The sequence below is a fragment of the Lampetra planeri genome, unplaced genomic scaffold (genome assembly GCF_965212315.1).
Source record: "Lampetra planeri unplaced genomic scaffold, kcLamPlan1.2.h2 scaffold_951, whole genome shotgun sequence".
NCBI classification, from domain to species: Eukaryota; Metazoa; Chordata; class Hyperoartia; order Petromyzontiformes; family Petromyzontidae; genus Lampetra; species Lampetra planeri.
Window position 1 is genome coordinate 8,785 of NW_027615773.1, and position 26,786 is coordinate 35,570.

The 26,786-nt window shown below is 45.3% G+C and overlaps 1 pseudogene; it reads left to right on the forward strand.

The window, feature by feature from the left end:
* The first annotated feature begins 1,656 nt into the window (after positions 1-1,656).
* Positions 1,657-23,737, forward strand: LOC144742270 (myosin-1-like; annotated as a pseudogene).
* The last annotated feature ends 3,049 nt before the right edge of the window (positions 23,738-26,786 follow it).

The window sequence follows — 26,786 nt, forward strand, 5'->3', positions numbered from 1 at the left end:
TCTGGTTGGACATGTTTGTGTACATGTGTTCTGGTCAGACATGTTTGCGAGAGTGTACATGCGCTGATGCTGCAGTGGACATGCGGTTGTCTGGGACAAAGACAGCCCGTCAGTTTGTCTGCTTTACCTCACTGTCCACCAATGTTCCTCCAAGTCTGTGGGAGAAAATAGAAGAGTCCAAATCTCTGACAGGACCGTTAGTCCCTTGTAATCTCTAAAGCTCAACCCAGAAGGATCCTGGAGAGAATTTCTATTGAGGGATTCATCCTAATTCTTTTATTTATAAGCCTGGTAAAGCCGTCTGAAGGGTCACGGATTCCTCAAATGATATCGTTACTAAAACGTACAAACAGCCCTGTGCAAGTTTCAGTCCCCTATTAATTAGTATTACTGGGGAAAAGTAGACAATGTCATGTGACAATGTCATACATGTGAGTCCATGTATGTAAGAGTCATCAGAGACAGATGACACATTTATTGTTGTTACAACTGTCTGTGTTTGTGTGTGTGTGTGTGTGTGTGTGTCATGAATGTCTTTACACACTCACAATGTGCATCGTGTGATGCCCTCAACTTTAAGGATAGGGACTTTTTGTTGGGTTAAGTTAAGGGTGAACTGGAAACGGTCATCCGGAATCCATCAACCCCCAGCTACTCAACAGGGATCAATGAGTGCTGTGTGTGTGCGTGGAGCAAAATCGGATATATTAACTGTGCATGTGCATACTGTAGTTATGTATTGTAATTATCTTTTTTTGTAGAATAAGCCAGATTTGCCCCAATAAACCACCTATAATGTCTCATCTGCTCCAGTCTGATCTTATCAGATATACTTGTACATCCTTTTTAACAACAAACATGCATAAACAACGTGATGAATTCTTTTAAAAAGTTGACCTGTATACGATGTGCTGTTTGTTCATACTTTTCTCCGGAGGCCACAAACATCACTCATGTACAAAGCTTGAGTCATTAAGACTCAGTACAGTATTTTGTTGTTATTGGCGTTTTCAATCATACAACAGATTCAATCATTGCTGATTTTGAATTTTTTTTATATTCATATTTAATACATTATGTTATTTTATTTTTTTATTTTTATTATTGCTATCGTTATTTTTTTTTTATTTTTACCTGACCTCTTACGACCTGCATCCAACTCACCTCTAATCACTTGATTACACAAGTTATTAATCTACTCTGTTGATCTACTTTCATTCGCTGATGGACCTTCACATCTCTTTCCATCAATCCATCCATCCATCCATCCATCCATCCTTCACAGGGGTCACGACCCTCTGACATTCATTTTCCTCTTGCAGTTGTTCGCTTGCTTGCATTGGATTTATAACAAAAGCTCTGCGACATGTCCATCATATCACATGCCAAAGTAATCACTTCTCTCCACCCATATTCACGGGGGGCTCAGCCCTAAATATAGGTATTTGCTGTGTCTCTCAACAAGAGGAGACCTTATAAAAGCAGTCAAGGGTCAACGGCGCCCAGTCTGTCTTTGTTGTTGCGATACATGTGATTTTTCTCCGTGGAGGATCTACAAACAGACCTTCAGAGGTAAACACTGCTACGATGGTTGACTCGAATCCCTCAGTCGGTCAAATAACCTGAGAACCTTTGACCTTTCAGTGTGTTGACGAGATGAGCTCCGACTCTGAGATGAGTGTGTTCGGGGAGGCGGCCCCGTACCTCAGGAGACCGGAAAGGGAGCGGATAGAAGCCCAGAACAGACCCTTTGATGCCAAAACCGCTGTGTTCGTGGTCGACCCCAAGGAGCTGTTTGTCAAAGGCTCCCTGCAAAGCAAGGAGAAGGGAAAAGTGGTTGTTAAAACGGACACAGGAAAGGTAACAGCGAGGGAGGTGAAATCCTCCTCCTCGGCTCCGTAATCTTTTTTCGTATGCTTCTCGGCCTGTCACAGGTCGTAACGGTGAAGGATGATGAAGTCTTCCCCATGAACCCGCCCAAGTTTGACAAGATTGAAGACATGGCCATGATGACCCACCTGAACGAGGCGGCTGTGCTGTATAACCTCAAAGAGCGTTATGCAGCGTGGATGATTTATGTAAGTATATGTCCTTTAGTTGATGTCAGTCATTTCCAAAGACGCAGCAGAAGACGTGTGTGAACATCAGCCTCCATCAGAGGTGCAGTCATTTGTAAGGTTGGAGTCAGTGTGAGAAATATGAGACTTATCAACAGCTGGCTAGTTGGGTAGCATTGCCCATTACACGAAAACACAGGTAGTTTACAAACTACCCGTCCTTCTGGGCTGAACGCAAACAAAAGGGTAATTTGAATATTACCCTTTTTTCACATTACCCGTTAAAAAATTAAATAAATAAATACATTTAAAAAAAAAAAATGATGTTTGAGCCATCACAGGGATTTTAAATCTTTAGTTAGAATTAAATTAAATTAAATTTTAATTAGATTTCATGTGCATCAAATATATGATGCTGTTCCTGCATAACATGCACATACACACTGCTGACTGCAGGTGCACTGAGGCCAGGCCCCCTGGAGGCCATGGCCCCACTGCACTGTGCTCCCTCCATCACATGTGCACACACACAAAAAGCCAATCTGTTATCATGATAAGTTGTGGTATGTTGTTGGTATGTGTTTTTTACTTACTGTTTTGGTAAAAATGTAGAACATCTACAGTCCGCCAGCGTGTTAAAATGGGACTCAGATTGGGGAGTCAGACTTTGTGGTCCATGAAACAGCATCTGATTTCCCTTTAGACCTACTCCGGGCTGTTCTGTGTCACTGTGAACCCGTACAAGTGGCTGCCAGTGTACAACCAGGAGGTGGTGGTGGCTTACCGGGGCAAAAAGCGCCAAGAGGCTCCACCGCACATCTTCTCCATCTCTGACAACGCCTATCAGTTCATGCTCACTGGTAAACTGTTGGTCCGCTCAGGCGCCCATTCACAATGTGGAAGCTTCTTAAAGCACCTGTGTTCTTTTTTCTAGACAGAGAAAACCAGTCCATCCTGATCACGTACGTTCATCACATCGGTTTGTGTGGGTTTTCTTTGTTTGTTGTTTTGTTTGTTTTGAAGAGAAGTTGAACCTCATTTTTTGTCCTGTAGTGGAGAATCCGGTGCAGGAAAGACTGTCAACACCAAACGTGTCATCCAGTACTTTGCAACAATCGCAGGGTCTGGAGACAGAAAAAAAGATGGAAAACTGCAGGTGAAAATTATCACACTAAATGTTTGTGACACTGGTGACACGGTGGGACAGTGGTTGGCAATGTCAACTGATCATCATGCTGACGTTAACTGGTCTCTGTAAATCCCCCATAGGTGTGTGTGTATGTATTGTCAGCGTGTCATTTTAAAACCGGCGCCTCAAAGGGAGGACTCATCCATCACTTCTTTCCTGGGTCTCCCTAGGGGAACCTGGAGGACCAGATCATCTCTGCCAACCCACTGCTGGAGGCGTTTGGAAATGCCAAAACTGTCAGAAATGATAACTCCTCTCGTTTTGTGAGTGACAGGATACAGATTTATCACAGTCATCTTTGTTTTATTCATTTCATGATCAACTTGCGTTCCTCTCAGGGTAAATTCATCAGAATCCACTTTGGCACCACTGGAAAACTGGCTTCTGCTGATATCGAAACTTGTAAGTTTGAATACAGATGTAGTAGAAGCACGTACTTTGTGTTGTTGTTGTCTTTTATTAAACATTTTGTTTCCTTTTGCAGATTTGCTGGAAAAATCCAGAGTGACATTTCAGCTGTCTGCAGAAAGGAGTTATCACATCTTCTACCAGATCATGTCCAACAAGAAGCCTGAGCTCATTGGTGACCAACACTCGGTCAATAATCCAATGAACAGTCAGTGAAAGTGACTCTGACATTGTTTTTTTCCCTCCAGAGACTCTCCTCATCACCACCAACCCTTATGACTTCCCCTTTGTGAGCCAGGGAGAGATCAGTGTGGCGAGCATCGACGACAGCGAGGAGCTGATGGCCACAGATGTAAGTCTCCTGTCTGCGCAATGACCCCGGAAAAGTGGAGAAACCCTCCTCTGTTCTCTGCACTTTAGTCATTGTAGTGTGGAAACCGTTGTAGTTAGAAGGGTTAAATGTCACCATGTCCTTTCAGAGCGCTATAGACATCCTGGGCTTCACTGCAGAGGAAAGAATTGGCATTTACAAGCTCACAGGTGCTGTGATGCATTATGGGAATATGAAGTTCAAGCAGAAGCAGCGAGAGGAGCAGGCAGAGCCAGATGGGACAGAAGGTATTCCTCTTTCATTTCTTCTTGACTTCCTGTTGTCCGGTGTAACGTCTCGGCCTGTGTACAGTCGCTGACAAAGCAGCGTACCTGATGGGTCTGAACTCCGCCGACCTGCTGAAAGCTCTGTGTTACCCCAGAGTGAAGGTTGGGAATGAGTATGTGACCAAAGGACAGACTGTCCAGCAGGTACGTGTGTGTTTTGCACATTTGCACATTTGATGTCAGCAGATCAGCCAGATTGTTCCTTTATGAGTTGCTGTAAATGATCATGTCTCTGATCTGATTGTGTTTTACATAATATGAGTAACTGCTGCCTTTGTGTCGTTGTTTTGGTCGTGAGTGATTCATTGAAAAGAACTGGGTGAACTGGACTACTGACTGAACATGATTCATGAATCCCTCACTGAAAACTGAACTGGGTGTATCAGTCCACTGAGAGTAGTAGAATAACTATGCAGTAGAATAACATTACAGGGCAATACATGACGGATTCAGTGGACGAAACTTCTAACAAACTACTTCTAGTGATCCAGTGCACTGAAAAGAACCGCTGTACCCATCACTGTGCTGCCTATCATTGAGCAGGTCTACAACTCCATTGGTGCTTTGGCCAAGTCCGTATACGAGAAGATGTTTCTGTGGATGGTCATACGCATCAATCAGATGCTGGACACCAAACAGCCCCGTCAGTTCTTTATCGGAGTCTTGGACATTGCTGGGTTTGAAATTTTTGATGTATGTTTGCACAGACTATTGCGTTACTGTAGTTTATGGTGAACCAACGGTCCTAACTGGTCACATGGACTGGTTCCACAGTACAACAGTCTGGAACAGTTGTGCATAAATTTCACCAATGAGAAGCTGCAGCAGTTTTTCAATCATCACATGTTTGTGCTGGAGCAAGAGGAGTACAAGAAGGAAGGAATCGAGTGGGAATTCATCGACTTTGGGATGGATCTTGCCGCCTGCATAGAGCTCATTGAAAAGGTCAGCTCATACAAATCTGATATCCAGCACTGCTAAGACTGAGATCTCGCTAGCTAAACGTCGTCTGTCCTCACCAGCCCATGGGAATTTTTTTCCATCCTCGAAGAGGAATGTATGTTCCCCAAAGCGTCAGACACCACCTTCAAAAACAAGTTGTACGACCAACATCTTGGGAAATCCAACAACTTTCAGAAGCCCAAGCCAGTCAAAGGCAAAGCTGAGGCCCACTTCTCCCTGGTGCACTACGCCGGTACTGTGGACTACAGCATCACTGGCTGGTTGGACAAGAACAAGGACCCGCTCAACGAAACCGTAGTCCAGCTGTACCAGAAAGCCGGCCTGAAGCTGCTGGCCTTCCTCTACTGCAGCTATTCTTCAACTGACGGTAACGCCTTAAGACGTATGTGAGTACATGCACCTCTGACGGTTCACTCATTCAACAGCCGGGGTTGATTTTTTCAGAGAACATAGGTGGAGGGGCGGGCACGGCTGCAAAGAAAGCTGCAAAAAAGAAAGGCTCGTCCTTTCAGACCGTGTCAGCGCTCTTCAGGGTAACTGCACGCTCAAATGAATGAGTGAATGAATGAGTTGTGGCTCTCAGTAACAACCTGATTACCTCTGACAGGAGAACCTCGGCAAGCTCATGATGAATCTGAAGAGCACCCATCCACACTTTGTCAGGTGTCTCATCCCGAATGAGACTAAAACTCCAGGTACTTCGTTATCCACACTTTCATTTACGTCCAGTGGCAACTTGGCTGACTCTGGCTGCCACCTAGGCATCATGGAGCACCACCTAGTCATACATCAGCTGCGATGTAACGGTGTGCTGGAAGGAATCCGCATCTGCAGGAAGGGATTCCCCAGTCGGATCCTCTATGGAGATTTCAAGCAAAGGTGAGAAACGCAGAGTAGATTGAGGCATTGCAAAACTTTTCAAATCTTCCTTTGTTCTCGCAGGTACAAAGTGCTGAATGCCAGTGTGATCCCTGAAGGACAATTCATTGACAACAAGAAAGCAGCAGAGAAGCTCCTGGGGTCGATTGACGTGGATCATACACAGTACAAGTTTGGACATACAAAGGTACTCATCATTCCGACTTTCACATTGAGCACTTTAAACATCCTAAGAGTACTTCACAGTCCAGTCTACCAAACACAAATACTAGCGTCAAAGGTCAGGATGATCACAGCAGCCCAAAATATCCTCAGGTTGTGGAAAAGTACATCCCCTCCAGACTTTAAGAAATTGAAATTATGACAACAGAGTCATACGAGATGGAGGGGAAGAGAGGGGGTCATGTGACCGTTTCTTTACTACGAGCATGTAACAACAACTTGACATGAGCTGAGGAGGTGATAAGTCTGTGACTAAACGTTGTGTGAATGACTCTACTGGGGTGTGTATGTTGGACACATAGAGACCCACCGAGACCCCACCCAACTGAACTGTCTCAGAGTGTAAAATAAATCAATAAACTTCACATCAGAAACTTTCTTCTGTGAAACTCATGTGCTGGTCTTACTGGTGTTACCTCAAGATGCTCTTATTTCTGGTAGGTCTTTTTCAAAGCAGGCCTTTTGGGCCTCCTGGAGGAAATGAGGGATGAAAAACTGGCCTCTCTCATCACCATTACCCAAGCTCTGTGTCGTGGCTTCCTGAAAAGAAAAGAGTTGGAGAACATGATGAAGTCGAGGTAACGATTCATGATTATTATTATAGTAGAACAATCTCAAATCTTCTTCTATGTCAAAATGAAAATTAGCACGTAATCCAAGCACTAAAAAGAAGTGAATCCCCCTTCAGAGAATCTATTTACATCATCCAGTACAACATTCGCTCCTTCATGAATGTGAAACACTGGCCATGGATGAAGCTTTATTTCAAGATCAAGCCACTCCTGAGGAGTGCCGAGACTGAGAAGGAAATGGCCAACATGAAAGTGGAGTTTGCTAAGTGTCAGGAAGATCTGGCCAAAGCGGAGGTGAGGAAAAAGGAGCTTGAAGCCAAAATGGTCTCCCTTCTTCAGGAGAAGAATGATTTGTGCCTGCAGATCCAAACGGTGAGTAGAATAAGACCCTGATGCCTTCATGTAAGTCATGGGACGGTTTAGGTGCAAAGTGTTTTGTGGCTCATTAGGAAAGTGAGAGTCTGGCAGATGCAGAGGAAAGATGCGAGGGACTTATAAAGAACAAGATTTTGCTGGAGGCAAAAACCAAAGAGCTCAGCGAGAGGCTGGAGGACGAGGAGGAAGTGAATGCTGAACTGACTGCCAAGAAGAGGAAGCTGGAGGACGAATGCTCTGAGCTGAAGAAGGACATCGATGACCTGGAGCTCACCCTGGCTAAAGTGGAGAAGGAAAAACACGCCACTGAAAACAAGGTGTGTGTCACCAGAACTCCAGGCCGAAGGGTTCCAAGTGCTTCATCACGTTTTACTGCATGCAGGTCAAGAATCTAGCCGAGGAGATGTCCTCTCTCGATGACACCATTGCCAGGTTGTCCAAGGAGAAGTTGGCCCTGCAGGAGGCTCACCAGCAGAGGCTGGAGGACCTGCAAACCGAGGAAGACAAGGTCAACTCTCTGAGCAAAGCTAAGATCAAGCTGGAGCAGCAGGTTGATGATGTAAGTCAGTGGGAGCTTTAAGTGACTGCCGATATTTTATGGGAAGCCCACTGAGGACGTGTCCATGTGTCAGCTTGAAGGGTCTCTGGAACAAGAGAAAAAGGGCCGGATGGATGTTGAAAGGGCTAAAAGAAAGCTGGAAGGAGATGTCAAACTAGCTCAGGAGTCCATCATGGATTTGGAAAATGACAAACAACAGCTCGAGGAACGCCTCAAAAAGTAAGTTCTGCTGCAGTGCTGTTGAACGGGATGATTGTCTGTGGGCTCTGATCACATGGTCTGGTTTTCCACATTAGGAAAGACTTTGAATTCAGTCAGCTTCTGTCCAAAATCGAGGACGAGCAGAGTATGACTGTGCAGTCTCAGAAAAGGATTAAGGAGCTTCAGGTAGAACCGCTTGAGTAGCTCATTAGAATTCACTCAGTCAGCGGATAAGCAGAGTTTCTGTTGTCTCCTCCAGGCTCGCATCGAAGAGCTGGAAGAGGAGACTGAAGTGGAGCACGCCGCCAGAGCCAAGGTGGAAAAACAGAGGTCTGATCTGTCGAGAGAGCTGGAGGAGATCAGTGAGCGGCTGGAAGCGGCCGGGGGGGCCACGACGGCTCAGATCGAGACCAACAAGAAGCGGGAGGTGGAGTTCCAGAAGCTGAGAAGAGACCTGGAAGAATCGACGCTGCACCATGAGGCCGTAGCTGCCGCCTTGAGGAAGAAACACGCCGACAGCGTGGCAGAGCTGGGCGAGCAGATTGACAACCTGCAGCGGGTCAAACAGAAGCTGGAGAAAGAGAAGAGTGAATACAAGATGGAGATCGATGACCTGTCGAGTAACATTGAGGTGATGGTGAAGGCGAAGGTAAGATGGACAGAGTGTAGGATGAACATGTCAGGAAAACTGTGTCTAATGGACTTTACCAACGGCGACAGGTCAGTTACGAGAAGCTGTGTCATTCTCTGGAAGACCAGTTGAGTGAAGTGAAGAGCAAACATGACGAAAACACTCGTTTGATCACGGAGCTGAACGCTCAAAGGGCCCGACTTCAGACCGAAAACGGTACGGAGCACACGTCCGCATGTTTGCTGAGACTTGGTTCTAACTGGATTCTTTCCACCAGGTGAGTTTTCTCGTCTTCTCGAGGAGAAAGAAGTGATTCTGGCTCAGCTGTCGAGAACTAAGCTGACCTCCACTCAACAAATTGAGGAATGCAAGAGGCAGATTGAGGAGGAAACGAAGGTTTGTCCCTCTACAAATGCACGAGTGTGTTTTGTCCACATTTACCCCTGAAGGGATTTGACCCACCCTACTAATGTTGTTTCAGGATGTAACAGGATGTAAATGTCAAAAATTTCATTGGTAGGTGCATCCTGTAACCTGAATATGAGCGTAGCGTAAGGTTCGACAAAAAAGATGACACTTCAGTTTTAACTTTTCACTCAATCCCAAACCCTGTTCAAGGCCAAGAATGCCATCGCCCACGCTCTCCAATCCGCCCGCCACGACTGTGACCTGCTGAGGGAGCAGTACGAGGAGGAGCAGGAGGCCAAAGCCGAGCTTCAGAGAGCAATGTCCAAGGCCAACGGTGAGGTGGCGCAGTGGAGAACCAAATACGAGACGGACGCCATCCAGCGCACCGATGAGCTGGAAGACGCAAAGTTAGCAACGTTCTCATGCAGATGTCCATTTCGTGTGACCGACTGATTGATTGTCATCACCGGTGTGTTGGACCTCCAGGAAAAAGTTGGCTCAGCGTTTGCAAGAGGCAGAGGAGACCATTGAGGCTGTCAACGCCAAAAACTCGTCTCTGGAGAAGACTAAGCAGAGGCTCCAAGGAGAGGTGGAGGATCTCATGGCGGATGTGGAAAGGGCCAACGCTCAGGCTGCTGCACTCGACAAAAAGCAGAGAAGCTTTGATAAGGTGAAAGATACATATATATATATATATATATATATATTCAAGAATCAAGAGATTCAAGTCAGGAAAAACAAAACAGACCAATGGGGCCTTTCGGATCATAACTCTCTCTGTGTTTAGATTTTGGCCGAGGCAAAACAGAAGTATGAGGAGAGCCAGGCTGAGCTGGAGGGATCCCAGAAGGAGGCTCGCGGCCTCAGCACGGAGCTCTTCAAAATTAAGAACTCCTACGAAGAAGCTCTGGAGCACCTCGAGCTGCTCAAAAGGGAGAATAAGAACCTGCAACGTGCGTACTGGTCATTTACACTAACAATGGCTAGTTTTCTTCTACTCATGAATGTGTCTCATATTTTCAGAGGAAATCTCTGAGCTGACTGAACAACTTGGAGAGAATGGTAAAGCCATCCATGAGCTGGAGAAGACCAAGAAGCATACAGAGACTGAGAAGACGGAGATACAGACTGCTCTGGAGGAGGCTGAGGTCAGGACTTCCTGTGGCATGAACACAAAGCCACTGTAACTGCATCCTTTTTGTCTCTGCTCTAGGCTTCACTGGAACATGAGGAGTCAAAAATTCTGCGCATCCAGCTGGAGCTCACTCAGGTCAAAGGAGAAGTTGATCGCAGACTGGCTGAGAAGGACGAGGAGATCGAGCAGATGAAACGCAACCACCAGCGGATGCTGGAGACGATGCAGTCCGCCCTGGACTCCGAAATACGCTGCAGGAATGACGCCATGCGGATCAGGAAGAAGATGGAGGCAGACCTGAACGAGATGGAGCTGCAGCTGAACCATGCCAACCGGCAGGCGTCCGAGGCCCAGAAGCAGCTGAGGAACATCCAGGCCCACGTCAAAGTCAGAAAACAGCTTCAGACATGAGCCTGAACTCGTGGGATGAGTGGGTCCTCAAACCTTTACAATATGTTCCCTCGGCAGGAACAAACCATCCACCTGGATGAGGCACTGCGCAGCCAGGAGGAGCTCATGGAGCAGGTGGCTGTGATGGAGCGCAGGGTCACCTTGACGCAGGCGGAGGTGGAAGAGCTTCGAGCTGCTTTGGACCAGTCAGACAGAAGCCGAAAACTAGCTGAGCAGGAACTGGTGGATGCCTGTGAGAGAGTCGGACTGCTGCAGTCTCAGGTGAGCAGCATCATCACGTTCAGTGTCACTGACGTCACTCACACACGTTGGAAGATCTCGGCTGGAACTTTCTGCTTGTCAGCCGATCATCTGCAGACAATTAACCAACCAAGTGCACGATATCTAGAGATGTAGGTTAAGCAGAGATACAGTAGACATTCAACTCAAGGGAGTTGGGGTTATAATCTGAGGGGGGAGTTCAACTATTTATTTGTTTATTTGTTTATTTCTTCTGTCTATATTTTTTGTGAATGTTAAGTGGACAGAGGACAAGGGGTAGGTTTTAATTAGCGTACACGTCTCCCTACTCCTTTTTGGACATGCTGGGTTCAAATCAACATCGTTATTATTATTGTTATTGTTGTTTTGACTACTCTTGCTGGTTGTTGTTGTTGTTGTTGTTGTTGTTGTTCTTCTTCTTCTCCTTTCGGCTTTGTCCCTCTTCAGGGGTTGCCACAGCGAATCATCAATTTCCATCTTTCCCTGTTCTCTGTATCCTCTACTCTGACTCCAACTACCTCCATGTCCTCCCTCACTGCATCTATAAACCTCCTCTTTGACCTTCCTCTCTGTCTCCTACCTGGCAACTCCATCTCTAACATTCTCCTACCAATGTATCCACTGTCCCTCCTCTGTACATGTCCAAACCATCTCAATCTAGCCTCTCTAGCTTTTTCTCCTAACCTTCCTGTCTGTGTTGTCCCTCTGATGACCTCATTCCTAATCCTGTCCATCCTGGTCACTCCTAAAGAGAATCTCAGCATCTTTAACTCTGCCACCTCCAGCTCTGCCTCCTGTCTTCTGCCTATCGCTAGTGTCTCTAAACCATACATCATAGCTGGTCTAACCACAGTCCTGTAAACCTTTCCCTTCACCTTAGCTGAAACTCTTCTATCACAAATCACTCCTGACACTTTTCTCCAGCTGTTCCACCCTGCCTGCACCCTATTCTTCACTTCTCTTCCACAGTCTCCACTACTCTGCACTGTTGATCCTAAGTACTTAAACTCCTGCACCTTCACCACCTCTGCTCCCTGTAACCTCACTTTTCCACTGGTCTCCCTGTCATTTATGCACATATACTCTGTCTTGCTACGAATTTGTTTTCTTTGTTTTTCATGACGGTTTTTGTTTTGATGGTTGTCTTTGTTGTTCAGTTTACTTTATTGTGTTAGATACGCCCGAAATAAAAGAGCAAAGGGAAAGAGTGGAAGAGTTTGAAGGAGAGACGATGGATTGGAAATTATCTTTGTCGGTCTTGGAAGAACTGTCCGACTCGTTTCCTGTTGATGCCAAAGACGATTCAATCCACCACCCCTCATCAGCAGCAGCAGCCACATTTGTTGTTACAGAACCACTGTGGTCATCCTGTTAAGCCCCGCCCACAGACACTTACGGTTTACCGACGGTTTGTCTAATGTTTTGCTCCCAAACAGACTAAATAATAAATGTGGCGCCCCCTAGGCTTCAGTTTCATTTTAGTTTGTTGTCCTTCCTGTCCCTCTGTTTACTGGCAGATCACTGAACTCTGATTCTACTTTTCATGCATAGTTTGTTCACAACCGACTCTTAAAATAAATAATAATAAAGTGTTTTTATTTTAATGTGTATTCATTTATCCCGACTGCAGAACACCAGTCTCCTCAACTCCAAGAGGAAGCTGGATTCAGATGTCAGCCAGCTGCAGAGTGAGTTGGAGGACGCCATCCAAGAGGCCCGCAACGCAGACGAGAAGGCCAAGAAGGCGATCACCGATGTAAATACAGCCGAGTCTACCTCTGCACATTGTGATGAGTCAGGAGTCTGACATGCTGTGGATTTTGCAGGCAGCCATGATGGCGGAGGAGCTGAAGAAGGAGCAGGACACCAGCAGCCACCTGGAGAGGATGAAGAAGAACCTGGAGACCTCTGTGAAGGATCTGCAGCAGCGTCTGGATGAGGCGGAGAACCTGGCACTGAAGGGGGGCAAGAAGCAGCTCCAGAAACTAGAGGCTCGGGTATCACGGCACGTCACGGACACATGCACCTGCACCAAGAACACAACTTACACCTGGAACTTTGACCCACGTTGTAGGTCCGTGAGCTGGAAGGCGAAGTGGACAACGAGCAGAAAAGAGCCGCCGAGGCCATCAAGGGAATCCGGAAACATGAGAGACGAGTCAGGGAGCTTACGTATCAGACGGAGGAGGACAAAAAGATGGTGCTGAGACTCCAGGACCTGGTGGACAAGCTGCAGCTCAAAGTCAAAGCCTACAAACGGCAGAATGAGGAGGCTGTAAGGGCTGGACGTCAGGGGATAACCCCCGGGGACAACTTCTCTGGACACTGTCACAGCTGCTTGTCCCTGTTTTCCAGGAGGAGCAGGCCAATGTCCATGTCGCTAAAGTGAGGAAGCTGCAGCACGAGCTGGAGGAAGCACAGGAGCGGGCAGACATAGCTGAGACGCAGATCAACAAGATGAGAACCAAGAGCAGAGAATACGGCAAAGTGAGTCAATCGTCCTCTGCAGCTCTGACGTCCATGCCCAGAGACTGAAGATCCAGGACGACGGAACACAGCAGGAAGAGAAATAAATGAAGGATTAGATAGATAAATGATAATAGATCATAAATAAAACAAGACTATTCCACACACCTTCTAAGAACGAATGTAACCAACACAACGGACGGAACCTGGAGACGTGAAACACAATGTGTCAACAAAGACAGGAAATACAGTTAATTCATGAAGATGAACACACACACACACACACACATTTTTTATACGAATTTGAAGTAACATTACACAGTTATGCTGGATCTGCATTAATTGTATTTTTCCTGTTTCTTTCCTCTGTCTGTCTTCTCCTGTCTGTCCCCTTCTGTCTGTCCTCTCCTGTCTGTCCTGTCCTGTATGTCCTCTCCTGTCTGTCCTCTCCTGTCTGTCCTCTTCTGTATGTCTTCTCCTGTCTGTCCCCTTCTGTCTGTCCTCTCCTGTCTGTCCTCTTCTGTATGTCTTCTCCTGTCTGTCCCCTTCTGTCTGTCCTCTCCTGGTCCAGGCTGCTGAATGTGAGTAGCTGCTGTCAGTGACGACAGGCAGCGATGCTCCTGATATCTCAGATATCTCAGTGTTTGAATAAATCATCTAATATTCCTCAGACGTTGTTTTGCTGTGTGTGTGTGTGTGTGTGTGTGTGTGTGTGTGTAGTGGAATTAAACTGTGTGAAGCAAAGACGATTTCTCTCTTTCATTCTCCAAATCGGATCCAAACAAATGAGGCTCATCCAGCCAATCACAGCTGTGATCAGTTTAGGTGTGTGTGTGTGTGTGTGTGTGTGTGTGTGTGTGTGTGTGCTTCATCTCATTCCAGTGAGTGTTTGCAGAGATCAGGGCAGAGCTCAGCAGAATGCCGGCTGACATTTACATTCTGGGTTAAAATAGCCGTCCTCGTCGGTGTCACTCATCTACATACAACACATGGGCTAAAATGACAGCGTGGGATTGAACGGGATTACAGCAACAGAATGAGAGCAGCAGTGTGTGTGTGTAGACGCTCCATCCTTCAACCTGTCTGTTTATCACAGCAGACAGAAGGATTTGACACTTACGTCAGCGTCTCTCTGTCCTGGACAAGACTTTAAGTATACTTGAATTTCCGCGGAAGGAGAGTCGGTCTAACACAGCTCAGGGCTGCCTCAGAAGAAACTTAAAAGCCTCCTTCCGCGAAGGTATCTTTTATTGTTTAGTAGGCGTTAACATTTTGTACAAGATAGTGAGGCACAAGGCAACACTATCCTGTCGGGCATAGTTGACATAGTTGAGTACAAGGACAAAGCAAAAGGACAAAGCAAACTAGTTGAAGCCAGAGGATGATAATGTTTTAACACATGATGATGATGATGTTTTAAGCAGTGAGGCCTAAGCACAATACATGGCATAGCAACAAACACAGATGATAACAGATAAACATATAAATTCCCTATCAACAACTACAGAGGCCTTTTCCACCAACCATCACTCCTGTGTGCTAATGCTACATTTTGTTATCTTAAAAGGTGAATGGTGATTAGAAAAGAATTATATATATATATATATATATATATATATATATATATATATATATATATATATATATATATATATATATATATATATATATATATATATATATATATATATATATATATATATATATATATATGGGCCTATGAATACTTTATACTTCTTTAGATATATTAACCCTTTATGAGTAAAGGAAACATTTCAACAGTCATTACTGGATGTTGCAAGATTTTTGATAAGAAAACATTTTCAAAATTTCAAATTTGTAGTTACAAGTCAGTGAAGTTGTCATAAATGGTTTCTTGACAGTTGAGGACATTTGCCATTTTCTCAAAAATATTCTTAAATCATGTACGTGTGTACGTGTGTGATCAAATATGGTTGGTCACCCTGTGAAGGGTTCGTGAAGATAGTTACTGTAAATTGGGAAACATGCTAAACAGTCACATTTCATAGGTTTTAGAAAATGGTGCAGTTGATGTGTTCAAATCCAAGGATATAATGTAATATAATAATAGGGAAGGGAAGGGGCATGTCTGTGCACAGTTAGCCGGATCAGAATGTTGCATCAACAGATCTGTGGAAAGTTCCCTGGTTTCCAGCTATACGTCACAACGTCCGTGTCCTTTAGAGCACAGATTCCAAGTGTGATAGGCTTGTTTCGTTTGTCTCATCTGCTGCGAGCAGAGCGTGTAAAGAACCGCTCTGCAGATCCTGCAGTCAGCTGGCTGCCTTCAGCAGTTTGTCAGCGAGCAGCCGTGTGCATCACAACACGTGAACACTGGCAGGACGCAGGAGAGCTGTGAAGGACAGGCTGCCTGCTCGGCCTTCAGGAGACGGACGAACAAGCAGTTATGAGCCACCTCTGCAACAGTGAACCGATTCTTATGTGAGCCAATAAAAATAAATGATGAGGTTAATATGTTTTGACACACACAAACCTTTTCACACTGAACCTTTTCAGTGACGTGGTGCATATATTTATGCTTTGAGGATTATAAAAGTAATGTTTTCTTTTTCTTTTTAACTTTAGGTCCGAGAGACAAATGTGTCCTTTTATTGCTTTAAATGCATGCCGCTAGAGGGCGCCATTCCACAAGAGAACCAAACAAGGAACAGCCCCAACATAAACACCATTTGTAATTTAATTTTTGGGTGAATTCAACTTTTTTGTGCTCATGATACTTATACTTATCTTATTTGATCTTATCTTTTCTTATCCTGTCTTATCCTATAGTGCGCTACAATTACAGATGTAATAATAATGCATACAGATGTTTTATGAGGAAGAAAATTGATTTGTAAACCCAGAATGGAAAATTATTCACCACACACACACACACACACACACACACACACACACACACAGTGGTGTGCAGTGGTTGGCGCTGGGTTTCATCGTGAGAAGCTTCCTGGCCGGTTCCTGGCCTGGGGGTCTTTCTGTGTGGCGTTTTCATGCTCTCCCCCATGTCTGCGTGGGTTCTCTCCGGGTACCCCGGCTTCCTCTTACCTCCAAAAGCATGCTGAGGTGAACTGGTCACTCAACGTTGCCCAAAGGTGTGAATGTGTGTGATGATTTAGGCTGTCCTGTGATGAGCTGAGAACTTGTCCAGGTGACAGCGTAGATCGGAACTGGTACAAAGACGACCTGTAACCAGAGCAAGGGGGGATGATGAGCTAGGGAGTTTCAGAGGTCAGTGACCATTATATTCTATATTGGTAAATGTTAAATGTTTGCTAGCTACAAAGCATTAGCCTGCAGCCACATTAGCTTCTGACTTGAAATATTGTCTCAAATCACACAAATATATATGTTTTGTAGCTCCACCTGATAATTTGGGCGGGTGTGTGTTTCTTTGAGCCATCCAGGCGGTCAGCCGTCCTAGAGCAGCGAAGAAAAGTTTTAATAGATACACTGAAGGCTGACATGTAGGTAGAATGGGCACCTGGATGAGGTCAAGGAATGAGTAATTCATCTTCATTTATGAATTTCATTATTTATACATGTAATTATTTTTTTGTTTATTGTATATCAGTGAGTTGCATGACAATGGAATGATAAATAATATTACTCAAATCTTTGTCTGTATATCTAGTCTGTTTGCATAAGTCACACAAAAACGTCAGGATGACAGTTGTGTTTTTAACTGGTTTAAGACAGTGAACGTGCTGATGTAACTGATTTTTCATTAACTTTATTTAGTTTTAATTGATTTTGTATTCATTGCTATGAAGAAAAACAACAGTTCTACGGTGCTGGGTTTCAGTCTCATCTATAGCGGGATCGAGAATCTCTCCGAAATTCGAACCACTTCCGGAACTAGCGAGGCGTAAAACGTCATCGATTACGTCACCCGCCCCAAACGATAGAAGCCTCGATACGCAATGACAAAATAGTTATGGATTAGTCGACACACGCTCCGCAGCACCGGCACAGTCCGTCCCCTCACAAGTAAATGTGTTTTCGGTGAAGCGTCGTTTCCGGGCGGCTCCTCCGAACTTTTATTTAGAAATTCAGCCGGAAGCGGTGTGTATTATTCCCGGGCACTTGGCAGAAGCAGCGGACGGAGCGTGCAGCGGGCAGCGCGGAGCTGCAAAGCCGCGAGGGGCGACCAGACGGCGGCCACAGGATAACCTGGTCAACGGTGCAAAGAAAAAACCCTCCAGTTTCTGTCTTTCCAGCAACAACACAGAGACTCACAAAGTTTCTGTCATTCCTCCGAGGAGCGCTGAGGTCTGCGTCTCTGCCGCGGAGAACTTGGGTCATGTCTGGATCTTTGTGCAAAAGTTTGTACCCGTTCGGCGGCGAACAGCACCAGCAGGGGCTGAGCTTCCAGGCCGGGGAGCTGATCGAGGTTGTCCAGGCTCTGCCCGGAGGCTGGTGGGAGGGGGAGAAGGATGGAGCCAGAGGATGGTTTCCGTCCAGCTACGTCCAGGTGCTGGAGGTGAGACGACATTTCATCACATCACTGAACGGAGTTCTTCATTTATTGGTCATTCATCCAGTCACAGGCTGGTGTCAGGCTACACACACACACACACACACACACACACACACACACACACACACACACACACACACACACACACACACACACACACACACACTGATGAATGGGTGTCTCGTGCTGTGGTTATCAGATGAACCTTCCCAGCAGTCGTCCTGCTGCATGGCTGAGTCTTTGCACACTTCCTCATTCCACACACATTCCTTTCACATTCTCAGGTCTCCTCTCAGTGCGCCTGAACGGACAGGGCGCGCGCGCGCGCGCACACACACACACACACACACACACACACACACACACACACACACACACACACACACACACACACACACACACACACACACACACTCCACCCTGCCTGCATCTCAGACTCCTCTTGAACACAGATATTGGATGTTTACCTCCACTAAGGAGGTTATATTTTCGCACGTGTCTGTGTGTTTGCAAACTACAGCCCCAAAGTTTGTGAAGGTTGTGAACGGATTTTGACTGAAATGTTGAGTAAATGCTGCTAATGGATCAGAACCAGGTGATTCCGTGTTGGTGGTGCTTTGGATTCTTCACCGTTACAAACAGGGACATTTTCAGCACATGTAGTGGACTGTCTCTGAGGAGCAGTGGTTGGTGGGTCTGTCTGCTAACACAAAGGTCGAGTGTTGGAGCCCACCCAGGGACATAGGGTTGGCCTTGTTTTACTACTTGAATGCAAAAGAAAAGAAAACAAAGACCAAACAGAAAAACAAGAGCTCAGAGGTCATGATTTGTCAAACAAGGTTGATTTTCCCCTATTGACTATTAGAGACATCCATGTTAAAGTCATTTATTTGTGTAGATGAATGACGGAATGGACATGAGCTTCCTTGGAGGGAGGTCTGTGCTTTCTGATGACCTCTGTGATCAGAATAAAGGACATTGATTGTCTTTTTTGGGTGGAGTCACTGCCCCCGAGTGTCCTGACAGTTTGTTACAAACAGCATGGAAATGGAATGCAGCGGGCATTCTGAGTTTATGACACCAGGGCCCCGGTTCCTCTCCTCAGTCTGTCTGTGATAACTCACAGAGACATGATGGTTCCAGACTATTCCACCCATCAGAATCAGCCTCTGATGGGTGGAAGTACATTTTTTTTCTCCATAGTTACATGAAACCATGACGTCTGACTATTGCGTCAGTTCCGCTGTGAAGTTGCAGGAGGACGGAGTTTTTGAGGAGAGGACAGGATGCCCTAAGAGTGGTTTCTTATGCTAATTTGCAGAAGGGGAGGAAGTAGCATCTCTGTGAATTACATAGTTTTCACGACTTCTCTCACCCGAGCAGACGGTCCACACACGTACTCACCCTCCTTATCTTCATACCTATCAGCACAGAAATGGGAGTGATGGGTGACGCTGTCAGGAACAACATGCTCATTGAGGAGCGACAGGCTGACCCCGACCTGTCTGGGAGCATCCACACACTTTATTCGCTTCCAGACGTTTCTGTTTTTTTATTTTTCTAGTGCTGGGCAGTTTGACCCAAAATATGTCGATAGTATGAAAACATATTACAGTATTTCTTCGAAATGATGCAGGTTTAAAGGCAAACGTCTTTCACTGTGTGTTCACCACGTTCTGCTGCAGAGAAGAATTCCAGCAGCAGACTGGCTGAGAATGACACATTGTACCGTCATGAGGGGGGAAGATTGTGGAGAAAAAGGTTTAAAGTCTGGTGTTGTCTGTTAATGCAGGTTTGCAGGACCTGACCAAACAATGTGGTGATTGTCACGAAGTGCAGGAATCACAATGACAGTTGTCGTCAAAATGTGGAACCTCGGCTGTGAAGCCTTATTGTTCCATTCAGGAATCTATAGTTGTAGAGGTGCAACTACCGATTATACTATTACTACTAAGTATTCTACTCAATTTGTAAAATAATTGTGTAGAATACTCAACTAATTTCATCCATTATTCCAGTAATAGAATACAAAGAATTCTTCTTCATTGAAGCACAATAATAATTTTATAACACAGAGAATCAGATGTGTGCTCGTTTACGTGTCATTGCAGAAGTCAAAGGTCAGGGTGTCAGTCACAAGCACACACACACACATGTTTCTTCACCCAACGTTTATTTCCGTTTATGTGGACTGGATGTATGCGGATGTTGCGGTAGACACGCTCTAGTATCGTTGTTGTGTAAATTCCGTTTCTTTTGGTCATTTTGGTCTGTCTCTGCTGTTGGGTATGTAATTCAAACCACCCCGGTACGATTGGTCGGTGTGAACTAGTTGTCCTGTGTCGCTGCTTCTTCTTCTTCATCTACTTCTTCCTCCATTTTGGGGCTCTAGCGCCACCCAGTCCCAAATGCTCGATCCTTGATTCAAAGCCTTCTAGATTTGATGATTTTTTTTTTTAAATCGAGTTAAGAAATCGAGTTTTATAGGGCCGAATCACAACAGTTAATACATGACGCTCAGCAGCTCTGAGCGATGGAAGTGGAAAAAAAAAAACAGACTCGACCAGTTTGGGTGAAAAAAAGAGACTAGTACGTTTCCGTGGTGACCAGTGTTGACATCAGTGTTGACATATTTGATGATGGGTGTGGAGACAGGACGTGAAGTACGAGATAACGGATCTATACACACTCCGGCTGTGCATGTCTTGCTGGTCCACTGATTTCAGGGTCACGTGCAAAACAAACGAAAAAATGAGATCATGTAGACTGTATAAAAGTATGACATCAGCTCAAGGTGGAGGAAGCCTCACTGTGGAGAAATGTGCGTTAGGCGTCTTCAGCACGTCATTTGTTCATGTTCCTTTGACCTTTCTGGGTCCTTTTTAGTGTGCAGTGAATGAGAAAAGGTGGGGATGTTTGGGGAAGTGGTGAGTTTGTGTTGGACAAGTTTCCATGGCAACCTGAGCTGGTTTAGGAAAAAAACAGCAACACACAAGCAAACAAATAAATTAAAGCACATGTCATTTTAAATAAAAATATCACTGTGAATGTGTCTGTAAGAGGTGAGTAATGGAATCAGACACTGATGGAACAACCATCTTAACCATCTGAAAGTAACCCCCCCCCACAGTTACTTCCCGGTCGCCCACAACGAAACTGGTCTCATGTCAGTTGCTTATGGTCTTTCGCTCTCACCTCACACTCACTTTTCCTGTCACCCTGTGTCACCGCTGATGAATTTGAGATGAGACTGATTTGTTTCTCTGGATTAGCTCCACCTGTTCTACCTGGAGGGCAGCTTTCCCCTTCATACGTGTGAAACTCCCAGATGAAGTCCAGGTTTTGACGGAGGTGCCCAGTATCGCTGAGGCAGCAAAATACACTTTAATCCTGATTTATCTGGTGTGTCGAATGGACCTCTGGTAGGATCTGTGATAGCTGTCCGGAGACGGACCTCTACAGACAACAACTGTCACTGGAATATCATGCAGATCCTGTTGTAGTTGGTGCGGTAACAAGATCCACTCACTTTCAGTTGTTATTCCTCAAAGAAAACACAGATGAACTGATCTTGGCGTGGCACTTCCTCATCTGCTGAGCAAATTCAACCGTCCTAAAGGCAATTTATGGAAAATTATGACTTACTTGTAATAAGATCCGATGATAAGAAGTAAACAAAGAAGAAAAACGCTGGTAACTGCAAAGCAACGAACGCAACAAAATTCAGTCATCTTCTTCCGGTTTGAAGCAGCTTTAGTCATTGTGAAACCAGTCAGGTCCAGTATCAGAGTGAAACTCCCCAGTTCTGCTGGAATGTGAGTCAACATGCGACTGGCACAAGAACACACTTCTTTACCTCTCAATCAGGGAAAACAAACGAGCATCATCATCGCTGCTGTACTTTCATGCTCCTCACACGACGTCCACCAGTCACCTAGACTAGAGGTCACAGAGTTCACCAAGGAGCTCCGGCCTGTTCTGTTGTCGGCCGCCCTCAACAAACAGCTCCATTCTTCCCAAATACAAAGAGTCCGTCAGAACCTGCGGCTGCCTGGTACATCACAGTGACGGCTTGTCGCAGGCCAACACAATAAAAAACAAAATAAATTCTAAATCAGAATAAAAAAAGTCAAATAAAAAATCGAAATAAAACAATCAAATACAAATAATGATATATAGGTAATATCTATAATTACAAATATTTCAATAAATCCATTAGAACCTGTGTCCGCCTGATACATTACAGTGAGAGCCTATCACATTCCAACCCAATAAAAACATTTATAAAAAAAACTCAAAATCCAAATAAAAAACAAAGCAATCTAATACAAATAATTATATACTAATAACTAATATAATAATTATGCAATAAGAAATATTCAAATAAATCTAAATGTAAATAAAAATAGAAATGAAAGACAAATAGAAATATAAACACACACATATTATATATAAAATATGTATTTTATTGAGAATCTTAATGAAAAAAAAATATTTCAGCCCATTCTGCTCATCAAAAACAAGGCTGAAAACATTTCATCATGAAGTGCGATTTCCCAATGAAAGACTCACTTACACCAGTAGAGACTCACTCACACCAGTAGCTCCTCCGTGAGTCTTCTCCATTCTCCAGCTCTGTGCTGAACCACCAACAAGTCCTCAAATATCTGCACAGCTTTTATTATCTTCAATGGAAATGGGAGTTAATTTGTGTGATACAGCAGCCGGAACCTTTTGTATTTTCTCTGAAACTCAGCAGGTCGAGAACAGTGTGAGTCATAAAGTCAGTTCACTCGAGGATGAGGAAATGAAAAACAATCCTGCAGCTCGGACCCGACGACACCGTGATATTCACTCTTTTCACAGTTCAGTGTCAAGAGTATCTATCAGTGAAAGAATAGGATGGAATGATTCATTGGCAATCCACTCAGCTGTCATTCATTCATTCATTAGTCCGCTCCATCGTTGTCTGCTTTCATCATAAGGATTATTTTTGTCAATTGCCTTCAACAAGTGGTTCCAATCAGAATATTTTTTCTAAGAAAAAAAAATGCAAACCTGCTGTGATCATGTGTTCCATCTGAGCTCGTGTCAGCAGTAAAGTCGGAGACGGGTAGAGGTTTCTCTCCTCAAATACCGTCTACTCCGTACGACACGTTCCTGAACCGTTTCCTCAGCCTGTGTTCTGCACTGCACTTCTTCATTCCAGCATTATTCACTGTCAAATATACCAAACACCTCTTCTCTTTATAATAAGAAAACAGATTTCAGACTTATTTAGTCCAAAGGGATTAGCTGGACCTGTTTTACTTTGAATTTGCACATCATGTTTGAACGTACAAAAGCATCTCAGCAAGTTGACTTTTCCATCAGCTGTTTGTTCAGCTGTCCTTGAGATGTAAAATCTTTTTTCACAAACATACTGTGTGATGGGATAGATCATTGAATGTTTCTTCAAATTAATCCATCCATCCATTCATCATCTTCCGCTTCATCCGGAGCCGGGTCGTGAAGCAGGGACACCCAGACTTCCCTCTCTCCGGCCACCTCCTCCAGTTCTTCCGGGAGGACCCCAAGGCGTTCCCAAGCCAGCCGAGCGACATAGTCACTCCAGCGTGTCCTGGGTCTTCCCCGGGCTCTCCTCCCGGTGGGGCATGCCTGGAACACCTCCCTCGGAAGGCGTCCAGGGGGCATCCGATACAGATGCCCGAGCCACCTCAGCTGGCTCCTCTTAATGTGGAGGAGCAGCGGCTCTACTCTGAGCTCCTCACCCTATCTCTAAGGGAGCGCCCCGCCACCCTGCAGAGGAAACTCATTTCAGCCGCTTGTATCCAAGATCTTATTCTTTCGGTCATGATCCAGAGTTCATGACCATAGGTGAGGGTAGGAACGTAGATTGACCGGTAGATTGAGAGCTTCGCCTTTCGCTCAGGTCCTTCTTCACCACGACGGACTGGTACAGAGACCGCATTACTGTGGCCGCTGCACCGATCCGCCTTTCAATCTGACGCTCCCTTCTTCCCTCACTCGTGAACAAGACCCCTAGATACTTAAACTCCTCCACTTGAGACAAGGACTCTCCTTCAACCCGGAGGGGGCAGGCCACCTTTTGTCATCCCAACCGCTTCACACTCGGCTGCGAACCGCCCCAGTGCATGCTGAAGGTCCCGACTCGAAGGAGCCAACAGGACAACATTTACCCCCTCTGGTCCCTGGCTGCGCCTAGAAATTCTGTCCATGAAAATAATAACCAGAACCGGTGACAAAGGGCAGCCCTGCCTGAGACCAACATGCACCGGAATAGGTCTGACTTACTGCCGGCAATACGAACCAGACTCTTACTCCAGCGTATAGAGATTGTACAGCCCTTAGCAAAGGGCCCCCGATCCCATACTCCAGGAGTACCTCCCACAGGATGCCACGAGGGACACGGTCAAACGCCTTCTCCAAGTCCACAAAACACATGTGGACTGATGGGGCAAACTCCCATGACCCCTCGAGCACTCTGGTGAGGGTGTAGAGCTGGTCCGTAGTTCCATGGCCAGGACGAAAAACACATTGTTCCTCCTGAATCCGAGGTTCGACTATCGGTCAAATTCTCCTCTCCAGTACCCTCGAATAGACTTTCCCAGGGAGGCTGAGGAGTGTGATCCCACGATAGTTGGAACACATCCTCCGTCCACCACTCCAGTCTGCCGATCCAGAGGCACTGTTCCCGTCTGCCATGCGATGCTGCAGAGACGTGTCTTCAAATTAAATAAGATTAAATTAATTTACACTAAATAAACTGAAGCAACAATGATTTAAGAAATAACAGTATTGAAGTAAAACTAATTGAAATGAAACATAATTCAAATGAGACAACAAACATCCTCCTGAGAGCCTTCAGGACATGGGGAGTATTGTGAGGAGTCATGATTAAACTGCACCAAACAAGTAAGTGTACTTCTGAAATAATCTTCAGATATAATTTGCAGGTATTCCACAAGCGGCTGTCGTCACCTTCCATGACGTTATCTATTGCTGCCGTTCTTCTGGTGAATAAGTTCATTTCACGATGGGGCCGAATGCTCTTATTCTCTGACGCTGCACATTAGCGGTCTGTAACTCATTCACACATCCCATCACGTGTTGAAAAACAAACAGGAGTTGACGTGGAGAAGATAGAAGCTCTGCAGCTGGAACTCCATTGTTCTGGGAGTCGTTGTCAGAGCTGCGGACAGGAAGTTGAAACGCACCCCCAGCTTGGTCCTACTCACAGGACACGAGTTCAGAATCCAAGATGGTGTCAGTGGCTCAGTATCATCTGTGTTTCTACTGGTCTTGTATCACTTCGGTCGTTGGTTCCGTTTCATTGACTGTTTAGTTTGTTGTCAGTTTTTACTGTAGTATTTGAAATACCGTTGACAACAACCGCAACCGCGGCTTTTTCTCGACCTACGATGTCATGAACGTTGACAAAATGGAAATTATGTCAAAACGACTTTTGAACTGGGACATTCGATGCGAGTGGACCACACCACGACCGTGTCTTCTCCAAGTCGACGGCCAGCTGTGTTCAAACTGTTCAGCCGACCAAAACTAACACCAGCCGCTGATGTCAGACGGGAATACTGTATTTGAAAAAAAATGACGACAGGAGAATCTCAGCGGCGTATGAGATGAGGCGTGTCGACTCAGGACAGCGCTGCAGGGAAGTGAACACAAACAATGGCTGCTGTGTTTTGACTGGAGCTTCAAGACGTTGTTGCATAATTTTGTCACCAAATGTAGGTTATGAAAACAAGCGGGACTATTTTCAGCCTCTTTGTGGTGAACACTTGTAGATATTCTGGGGTCTGGCTCAAACCATTAGCTCGAAGCCATTGTGGTCGTTTCGTAACTTTGGCCTCAGCCTCTGGTGATGCTGATGGACTGAGTGATATGGATGAAGTCCTGTTTGAATGTTTGCTTGTTGTCAGTGACTCATCCATGCAGCATATCAGTATTCAGTGGAACACGACGACCTGGGACTCTGTACGGTCCGAGCACTATTCGACTCAGCTTTTTTTTGCGTTTCTATTGGTGATAAAACCTGGTGCCCGTGGCTATTTTTGGTTCCATCGAGCTGAGCTGATTCTAAAATGTGACGGCGACAGACTGCCGGCCTCTGATTGGTCACAAGCGCATTTCTACCGGCGACAGTGATACAGTTCTTTATTCCTTGTCTCGTGTTCATTTAACATGAGCCAAAAAACAACACTGTGCTCTGTCAAGGAAGTCCAGACCTTTGCGTGTTTGGTGTCTGGTGAGAACGTTCACAAACAGCTGCAGACAGCGACACACAACGAGTGAGTTTCTCTCTCTCTTCTCTCACTTTGTGACAACATTCCACAAACCGAGCAGCATGTTCAGCGCCTCCTCCATGTCCTCTGCTGTTTACATGTTTGTGTCACATATAAAATGGTGTCAGTGCAGTTTCCTGCAGTCGTTGCTGTGACGACCCCCGCTCACGTCAAGGAGGTAACGCAAATCAACGTGTCTGATTTGTGAGGTGAGTAGAGTCGGGCACAGCTGGAACGGTATCATGGAAGCAGATGTGTTCCATCTCTGATGTTAGAGTTGTGTGAGAAGCAGAGGATGCTGCTCAACACTGAAAACAATCTTCGGTTGGGGGCGACACCTAAAGCTTTTTTCATTTATTTATTTTTTTGGATGGAATGGCTTTTTGCTTCTGCCCCCAGTACTCCTACATCACTGCCATACGGCAGTAGTGTTCGAGGTCCAAGGGTTTAGGTAGATGTTACCGTCAATACTGCATAAGAAGATAAGAATATAGAATAATATTTAATAGTCAAATGTAAAACAGGAGTTCTAAACGTACAAACCATGTCAAA